Here is a 10,295-nt window from a genome sequence, read left to right on the forward strand (position 1 = left end):
GGCCGTTTGCCGGAACAGTGCTTATATGTTCCGACGTGCACCGAAGAGCTGCTGAGCGAATTCATTTTGAGTTTTCACTGGTTTTGCTGCAACGAATTCACCATCCAGCGACCCATTTATCGATGTTCCGTTGTGAGGAAAAATAGAATAAACCAATTAATAGCCATTGGATATCGATTCGCGATGATGAAGTGTAAACCGTTTACAGGAGTGAAGTATCGAATTCCAGTGTTGAACGAGGAAGAGCTGCAGCAATTAGTTGAATCGACGGCCCGGAAGAGCGAGCGAGGAACTGCAATCTAATCGAAATGCAAGCAAGCTGTCGGCTGCCAATCGAACCAGATGACGATGCGGATGGTTAACCTTATCCATGGGCGCTACGGCTGAGGAAGAGAGGAAGATAGGATGGTAGATCAATCTATCTTGAATGTCTACCTTATAGCACTGGCAGAAGCAAAATAAAGAAACTTTAGCGTCTAGCGGCCTACCAACCAATCGTGTCGATGCTTCTTCTCATCTATCAAACCGGCTTTTCACTGACGTCAGTTGCATCCGTAATTCTGTAATGTCGGTGTCATCTAGAATTCCTGGTGTGAGGTTTTCAATTACAAGTTACCGGTTATCTAACAGTACATGAGGCTTTGCTCAAAGGAAAACCTCTTCTCCGCAACCTCTAAGCCCGCCTGTCTCATCTTTTGATAAAGTCAATTATAATAAGGTAAATAAATACCTGTTGCTGTTGCTATCGATCATGTATGAAGCATGCAGGATGCGTATAAGTCGTGACGATCTCGTATAAATCATGAATCTAGCGAACGAGATGTCCCAGACGAGAGTCAACCTTCGAACAATTGTTTATCCTAAACCCAAGTAATGAAAAAAACAGAAGGCAGTCAACACATCTCGCGTTTGTTGCCGGCACTACGGTCCATTTCCGTAACATGTGAACTGCTTCTGACCACCGCCACTTGGGTACCCTTTGGCCACTCAAAAACCCATCGAATGTCTTCCTTCTTCCGCGGAACAAAAGACATCGACGGCCCATCGATGAATGTGCAATCGAAGCCATCTATCAAGAGGAGGAGGAGGAGGAGCAGGAGGGGAGGGGAGGGGGCCTTTCGGGTGCCATTTGTCAGTCAGCTCCGGATGCGTCCGGAGTAGCATAAGAATGAAACCAACGCGCGCTGAAGAGTGATTGAGAGTACTCGTGGCGAAGTTTGCGAGAAGTAATACCGAACAGCACGCGCCGAGTAACGAGTATTTGTCTAAGTGGCTGATGAAAGATGAGGCCGATTTTGCTGATACGCCATACGAAAACACAACGGTCAGTTCCGAGACGCGCCGCTTGTCTCGACGGTACTTGCTGGCGTTGGCGGAAATGGAGTGCGTGAGGATGTACAGACCGATGCTGGGCAAACAAGCCGGTCTGGCAGCAACGCTGTGGGTCCCCGATTCGAGCTACGACACTTCGTGAGCGGTCCGGTCGGTTGGAATGTATTGTGGCCGGGGCTGTTTGTTGGAGTGTTTGTTTTCCGGATTTTGGAATGCGAATTCAATTGTAAATCGGTGAGGCAGCTTGCGTTTGCGCGGGCGAAGCTTCATAATTACTCGATAAGTAAATGATATTTGGCGAGCTTGGTTTTGTTTGAGGAACGGTTCTCGAGATGGGGTACGAGAGCCATTTTTAAGATTTGGCAAATGCCCACAGAAGTCACTTGTTGAGGTGTCTTGAAGTAAACAGAAGCCGGCTGGTTAGCTATGTGAAATCGGTGTTGACCCTTCTCCACTAGTGCCGTTGATGTGTAATGCGACAAATAACGAAAAACCGAATTGTCATGGTATTCATCAATTTTCATTTTGTGTTGTAATGCAGAATCATTCGTGCAATTCGCTGACATAAGCTCAATCGAACGGTGGAGTTATTTTGGTGTCCTTTCAACACCATTTCATTATTAAAAAAAACATAAGTGAAAGTGTTAAATCACACCCACCATCGAAGAAAGCATCACTTGACCATGGTCTCAAGGATGCACAAGTAGTTTGTAGGATGATTTTTTGTTATCTCTCAGCTCCCTTCACTATTAAGGGTGTTTTTTCTCTTGTCAGATGTGGCGGAAATTTTAACGTTGAAGTCATTGGTAGAAAGAAGAGCTGAAGCGAATATTTGCTCGCTCATCCGCTGGTAAAAACGATTTTGTTTAAATGGTTTAATTTATTATTTGCCTTCCTTCGGACGCGCCCGTTGCCACGCGATGATTGTTCCAGCAATCATCACAAACAAGATCAATGACGCAAATGGATTGGATCGAGAAGATTCTTTGCCACACGTTAGATGATCTTTGGTCTATAACCGCCCGAAATTGATGAATCCTTTTTTGCCGACCAACAGATCGACGTTTTTCCATCAATTGTTCCTCTGTCGTTGTGTCTATCGGAGATCCTTTTAGTTTGTGCTTATGTGGAACTGTTGAGAACATATTATTATAACAACCTATATATTTTTCAATCAAATATGACTTGCAAGTTTCATAAATAACCCTACATGGGAGGCTATCAGAAACAACATGTTCCCATCGTTTTTAGCAAATAGCAAACTACCCAACGGTTCTCTTTGATATTATATCAATAGTCCTGAGGGGTTCTCGACTAGCGAGATGCGATCTACCGTTGCTAGTAACAAACATTTCAATGTAACAGTTCGTCATTTCTAGTTGCTCTGTTGATGCACTGTTTGATGAATGCTTTAGGCTGTTTGCAGTGTGTGTCCACGTCTGGCGTCGTGATTCAATTACCGGAGCACCGTACGATCCGCGGGAAATGGTGTTTTTCCAACCATCCATCCATGGTTTTGGGGTTGCGTTAGTTTCATCACTAGCATAAACGAGAACGAGCCTATGAGATGCGGATCCGCGGATAAAGTTGATGGAGTTGGTATCGCTTCCATGGGAGCAATCGCAAATTAATGGGTTTTCGTCGCTTGGAGCAACTACGGCGAGGACATCAGTTGTGCAAACTCTCATGCATCTACGTTTTTTATAAAGGTTCACAGTGTCACAATGTGATTGCTTTTTAATGCATAAAACGGAAAACTACATAGAACACCATTTATATTTCTTGCTAAAGGAAAAGAATACTTTATAAAAACCGATTGGATCACACCAGAGCCGATGGGGTTTGTTTTTAATATAAACGTCAATGATGCATTATGATTTAAAACCAAGGCTAGCCATTCTTAAACCAATCGGCAATTGAAATGGAAAGTTCCTTTGCCTTTTACATGGTTGTGACATTTAGATTGGTTCTAACTAAAATATTATTTTTAAAGTGCACATGATGTGTATTTCTGAATGTTACTGATAGCTAGATACTGAACTGATTGAGGTTTGAAAATTACAAAGTATGATAAAAATCGATTAAAACACCACAAGTTTGTTTGTGTCTAACAGGATAAAAAAGGACCCAACACTTTCGTTAAACATTGACCAGCGTTTTATGAACATTTGCTTTTTGCCGTTCAAATTTCCATTTTGACGAATCAATTAGTGGGTTTGTTTATTCCATTTCCAGGCTTTGGTGAAGTACGGCTGCAAACGGAGCGCCTGTTTCGACGCAGCCGAAGTGGAATAATCGATCGATTTGTTGCAATGCCCAGGCACTGTTTGACATGCACTTCAAAATGCCAACCACGAGACTGCGCCAATGGTGGGTTTGGTTTTTGCTTCCAATCCATGCATCCACTATTGGTTTCCAATTTTTTTTTTACTTTTACCAATAGCAATAGTGCGCCCCACAACAGCTAGCTAGCTGAAGAGATGGACGGTGGTGCCGGTAATTTTTGTGTCCCTATTAAAATCGATGATGCGTACATTCATGCGAGGTTCCCTCGAAACCATGAAAATGGAATTGGCAGAAAAAGGGTTTGTGCCTCGCAGCTCGCAGGGTGAAATATATTCACACGTCACATAAATTACGCAAATTGTCGTACGTTTGCACGAGTAATCCCAAAATGTGGCACAGCATTTCATTGCGATTTTGTGTAAACATAAATTTGATCATCGCTCACTCGCCAAATTCATTAGTACAGCCATATTTAATAAAAACAATGGGTAAGATAAAGGGTAGAGAACAATGCATGTGTCGAAGGCCATATTTAAAAAAAGTAAGGGCAATAATATCAAAACATAGAAGAAGAGAACATATTGTAAAGATATACATAATGCAGACTTCGAGAAACAGAGCCACGATAGAAGACAAAACACTGGCCAACAAGTAGATAACCGCTCGACCATTTCACACATACATTTGCATTACAATTTGCCCTTTGAGGGAGGTGATGGGTTAATCTGACCAGTGACTTTAGTATTGTGTTGAGCTTTATTTGCTCTTGAAAATGATCATAATTTTGGTTTAATAAATGTTTTAAAAGGATGAGTTATGTTTTTCAACCTTTGCAAATTTAAAAAATACTTATGAAAATATTATATTAAAAAATATTGGGATCAACAACTATATTATTAAATGGAAGATGTTCTGTTTAAACTACAAAATATAAACGAGAGTTCGAGCGCTTTCCAAAACCCCTTGATAGCAACAATAAAAAATACCAAGGATAATAAGCCAGCTGAAACCCAGGGAAAAAAGTCGTCCCGTTGTGATTGACCATATGGAAAAGATGTTGCACAGAGGGGGGAAAAAACTTGCTTCTCCTGATGGAGCAAAGAATAAGCTGCTGCGAGATGCTTAAACCCCATGGTGTGGCCATGCTCGAGGTGCTAGAAGTTTCGAAGAGATGCAGGGAGAACGGATCCACCGTCCGTCCGCACTACACCGCCCAGGAGTCGCCGTTCGCCTCATCTGCAGAAGGAGTCAACGTGCCTGTCGTGTCGAAGCCGGTGGAGAAATAAAACATTGCCCCAAACGGCCCCAACCGATCAGTCCGGTGTGCGAATTCGCGCAAGAAGGTCGTCTGGTCGTCGGAATCGGAAACCGCAACAACACATGAGCGTCGTGGCGACATATGCTCGCTTCCGCATCTCCTATCACCAGCGCAGTGCTCAGCTCACGGCGTGAGGTAGGCTCCCACCCATTTGTTTATCTCGCGTCCTAGTCGCCGATGATCAAGCCGACGACGATCGCGTGGCTGGTCGTTCGTTCGTTCGCTTGCTCGCTTGCTCGTTCGAGGCAGCGTTTGCGTTATTCGTGTTTGTGCGCTTCGATCGAGCGGTAGTGATCAGGTGTGTGTCTGAACGGTGAACGACGAGCAGCTAACCCTAGGGCCAACCGTTGGTGCGATGTGTGTAGTGTCGGTCGGTTTGGTGGTGGCCTTCGGGAAAGTGAATCTGAAAGTACCGCTCGAACACGTACCACGAAACGGTACTTGACTGGACACTGGACATTGAAGATTCTGCTGGCCGGTGGTTTAGTAAACACCGTTTTTGGGACACTCCTCGTTCTGGCACGTGTGGCACTTGCGTTCGATCTGCTCGATGGTTCGGAGTTCCATTGCGTTTGTTTTGTGTACACAGAGCAGGCTTTTCTCAGGCTCAACGACTGCTAGGCGGCTGTGATTCGATAACATCGTGTCTGTGCATAATGCACTTGACTTCATTCTTCGCGGCGTCCGAGGGCCGCGTGTATGTGAACGATGAGTGGCTTGTATGAACAGCCGTGTGTTGTCGTGACGAAGCAAGTGGCCGAGTGGAGTGCAGTGAAGGAAGCGTTCCGTTATGCGATGCACTTGGTGCATAAAAGCTGTCTGCCACCCTCCACTCTCCCCGCGTGCTGCAGACCATCGGAGGGAGACTGGTGCAGTACTGTGCTGTGCTGGGCCACGGTTCAGTGGCGCTTGGTTACGTTTGGATCGCTACCTCGACACCCCCGGTCCGATGATGGGGGAGGTTGACCGATTTCGCCTGTTGTGCATTCGTGCACGGTGAACCGTTCTCCGCCGATTAGCGAAGTGCTATAAATTTGATTAGCAAACTGATGGTCATCCGCACCGCGCGCGCGATGGCGGAAGACGCCAGCTCAGGGAAAACGAGTTTGTCGGCATCTAATTTGCACATTCTTTTGGGCTGCAGGCCGAGGTTTTGCTCATGGTTGTTTGTCGCCTATTCAGTCGGTCATTCGAACGGGGGTGTTTGGGGTGCGAGGGGGTCGAAAATCGAGAATAGAACGGCGCCGGGCAAGCATTGACCTGGATTCGCCGCAACTGTTCTTTGGCCCATAATTTGTCCCGACTTATGAAGCATGAACGATTTTAATGTAAAAGAAGGCAATCCAGGGAATGTAACAGGATCCCAGGGACAGAAAAGGGACCATCAAGGCCTTCCGAGTGCTGGAAAATTGTTTTGGAAATGAGCTGTCAGCTCAGAGAAGCGATTAATTTGATCAAACTGCTAATGCTTCTCGATTTAGTCAGCTCATTCTTACTGTTCTTACGCCATTCATTCGATGGTAGAAGGTGGGTGGGTAAGGGGCTCTTCGCGCTCTGTCTGATATCATCATTAGCTCATTTCAGATTCAAGAATCCCTGTTCAAAATGTGTTACCATAATTTGAGCATATCATCATCACCGGGAAGGAATGACAACGCCGCGTGGTCGAATAGCTAATCCAACGACAACAAAGCATACCGGGAAGAATGACAAGCGGTTGCCTGTATTCGCTGGCCGAAGCGACAACCGACACGGCCGACGAAAGCCCTTTCTTACGACAATACTTTCCGCGCAGCAGCAACAGCAGCAGCAGCTGACTCTGTCGGCTGTTGACAAAATGCTAATGAGATGTTTTCGGAAGCATCCGATTTTTGGGTGCCATGTTGAGATTATACTATGATGCCGGTGATTAGGGATGAGGTGACGTACCGATCCTCCACCCTAGTCCGAACAGAAGTCTACAAATAGTCACCGAAGAAGTGAAACATAAAATAGCGACGTCTCGTTTCGATTCGAAATCCTCTCTCCCTAGCAGCAATTGGGAGTCGCTTTCTGCGCTCGGAAAAGTTGGTTCAAAACCATTGCCATTTTAAGCATTTACAGTGTGCTACCGTTTCGCTAATGGCTCCTGCTGGACCCATCAATTTGAGGTCGTATCAATTGAGCTCCAGGTGCGTCGCATGACCCCGCATCGCTAGACACGCGATCCGGTTGCCACTGGACCGTACACGATTCCGCGTATCGCGTTGATCGCATCTTAATGACAGCCCAAAGTGCCTCAGCTGAATCCACGGCGCAGAGTCGGTTGGTGTGGAAGATAATGGCCACCCCGTTTGAGCCACTAGTTGTTTGTCCGCAAAGTGACACACGAAGTCAAGCCAACAAACAGTCGGTCGACTTGAATTCCACTCTAATCATTGACCGTAAAAAAAACAGAACTAATTTGACGGCGCTGCACTGGCCGTCTTGGTGTGGTTCGGCCACAGCAGCGCCAACGAAGCCGCCCCAATGATCGACAGTCGAAAAATCGAAATCAACAGATTAGGGGTGCGCGCCGTTGATGGTGAACTTGATCTTGGCGCGAAGACGAAGCGAAGAAGGGAGGGAAGTCGAACGTCGCTTTCCATTCGCGGCGCCACCATAGCAAGCTCTTTCAATGTCATCTTCTCTTGTGCCCTGCTAGAGGTTGGGGCGTGCTGGCGGTGACACAGAAATGTCACGCTGTCAACTGTCACCCGTTTGCGATCGAGACGCACCCACGCGAATCCATCCATCGGAGGTCAATGTGTGCCGAAATCGAAGCTGAACTGGATGTGGAGTGTCTGAATGCCCTTATCGGACCCAGGCGCAAGATGGTGCAGGTTGAAACGTTGAAACGACTGTACAGAGGCCCCACTTGCTGTACTTAGGGGCAGCAGCCTGAGCCAAAGGTTGCCTACAGTTCAGCCATGTACTTGCAAGTCGGCAAAGTGCGTGCTTCTCACGCCTTGGCTACGCATCGAACGCCGTGTTCATGGCCTCAATCAGACGCTGGGGCCACGGTGCGAGTGGAGCGGGTTCGATTTTAGCAGTATTACCTCAACGAACTCAATGCAAGTTCGTGAAACATCGAGAGCTTGTTGTTGTGGCTCGATTTTTTGTTTTTGGAGGGGGGAAAGGAAATGAAGCGCTAGCGATTGTGTAGTAGAGCGGTACTACGGAACTCCTATGGAAAAGTAAAACCAAGCCCGAGCGAACCGTCGTAAAGAATGTCGGAACATTCGCGCAAAGGGTGTAGCGTTGGATCAAAGATTTCCGGGTAATCTGCTGGATGGTTCTTCTGGTTCTCTTTTTGATTCGACGCGAAGCACGCCTAATTAGTGCGCCACGTCATCGGAGTACGTCATCGGGGCGGACCTTTCGAAACGGAGATTCCTTTCCAATTAAAATGATAAAGAACACGACGAAGCCGGTAGCGCACGGCCTCTTGTAGGCAACATTGTAAATGGAGCGATCTGGGGTGTACTTCGGGAGTAAAAATTTGAGCCAAAAATAGATTCACTTCACAAGGGTGAGGCTTCAGACACGGCTAGGGGAGGGGGTAAAAATGGTTTCTTCTCAGCCTCCCTTACCCCACTCAACAAAACATCCAAAGACACAGAACGTGCGGTAGGCAGATAAACCCAAATTATGATAATAAGCACTTAAAGCAGGAGCAACGCTTTTCGGAATTGAAATTCAAATGAGGACTCTACCGGGTCTTCGGTGCTTGCATGCTGCTCTGCTCCGCTTACCGTGTACGTGCGTAATCCAGCATCGCTGCTTTAGGACGCTCGATAAGCAGCGTTTTTATTTGCGTATTTAAGCCCCTGAAGAGGAAGAAGAAGCAGAAAAAAAAGAAACAGAAGTAGACGAATAAGTAGGAGCGGTATGTGCGCTCAGCAGTCGTTACAGAAGCACCCACCGAAAACAGTTCTTGCATTAACCTGTTCTCGTTGATCTCGATCTCATGCCCAGACCAGGGGGCAGGGAGGAAGAGGCCAACAACCGAACCACGGCCTGCGGAAGAAGATGCTCCAGTAGCTTTTGTCTTGGAAGCCAAACGAAGCCGTACTTTGAACCCAATTATATGCCAGATGATCTAAACATTTGCAATTAAGAGTTTTCCGAAGCTGTTCCGTTGGGTATGGCACCGCCATAAAAACGCCACCGTCACCGTACCGGCCTTGGTCGGGTACGCCGCGCATGCAACCATTGTGAAGACATGTGGACACTTCCTTGTTCCGTCGTCGGCTAGTAGTTCCTGCTGACGATAGCTTGGTAACGGATGAGTGATTAGAATATGTTACGTCGTTTCGATGTTGTTTTCGGGTCTGAAAGAAATCCATTCGAATCCGGATTCCGCAAAATGTGTGCTATAAACTCATAAAACATTTATGATACACCGACACCGGCATCTGCATAGATGGCAAGATGATCGATACCTATACCCTATGCTATAGAATACCATCTTCCGCTATTGCTGCCGGCCATCGGCCATTAGCATACCTTGGGTAAGAAATAGAAAAAAAAACATGAAGGATCTTGGAGCAAACCTGGACACGCTCGGAAGTAATGAAGTCGAGCGTCATCGGCATGTTCCCGATGGACCGATTACGGTCAGATAATGAGAGGAGTCTCCCCGGGGTGGGCGCATTAATCATCTTTCGACCTGATCCGTCCTGTCAGCATCCGCCGTCAGGTCAGGGCTCTTGGGATGGGACACCATTTGTTGCGCCACCCCGAGGCCAATACTTTTCTAATCTCATCACCTCCCCGTAACGCTTGACCATAACAAATGGGATGTCATTAGACGGAGGGACAGCGCGGTTGTGGGGTGGTTCTCAAAATGGCCAGCGTTAGCTCTGGGTCGTTTTGCCCGTCCGGGAATTCGCCAAGGAAGGGGCTTTGCTAGCCTGCCGGCGGTCAGTACGATAATCGTGACCGAGGTTAGAATCCGAACCCGAACCCGAAAAGTTGGCCAGCCAAATTACACTTTAAGCCCTAAATAGGCCACACCGTATCGGGCTGGACGTTGATTTGCCCCTCGAGAGTTCGCGTGCCAGGGAGCCTCGCCTGACTGATTAGCGGCGATCTCACACCGGCTCCCGTCGGCTGGCCAACCCCGGTGGGGCGACACGCGATGCTGTTTTGCATGGAGGAGGTCTTCTGGTGTTCCTTGGCATTCTCCTTCCGATGCCAAGGTGTCGGGTGTTTGATGTTGGACCATCAATAATCCTCTGGCTTCGGTGGAGGCAAAAGGCCCGCTTCGTAGCTTCGTGACCATTGGTTACGGACGGGACCGTTTGTGTGTAATGTCGGCGTCGACGGTGGTCCAGGC

Source organism: Anopheles darlingi, chromosome 2 (genome assembly GCF_943734745.1).
Source record: "Anopheles darlingi chromosome 2, idAnoDarlMG_H_01, whole genome shotgun sequence".
Lineage (NCBI taxonomy): Eukaryota > Metazoa > Arthropoda > Insecta > Diptera > Culicidae > Anopheles > Anopheles darlingi.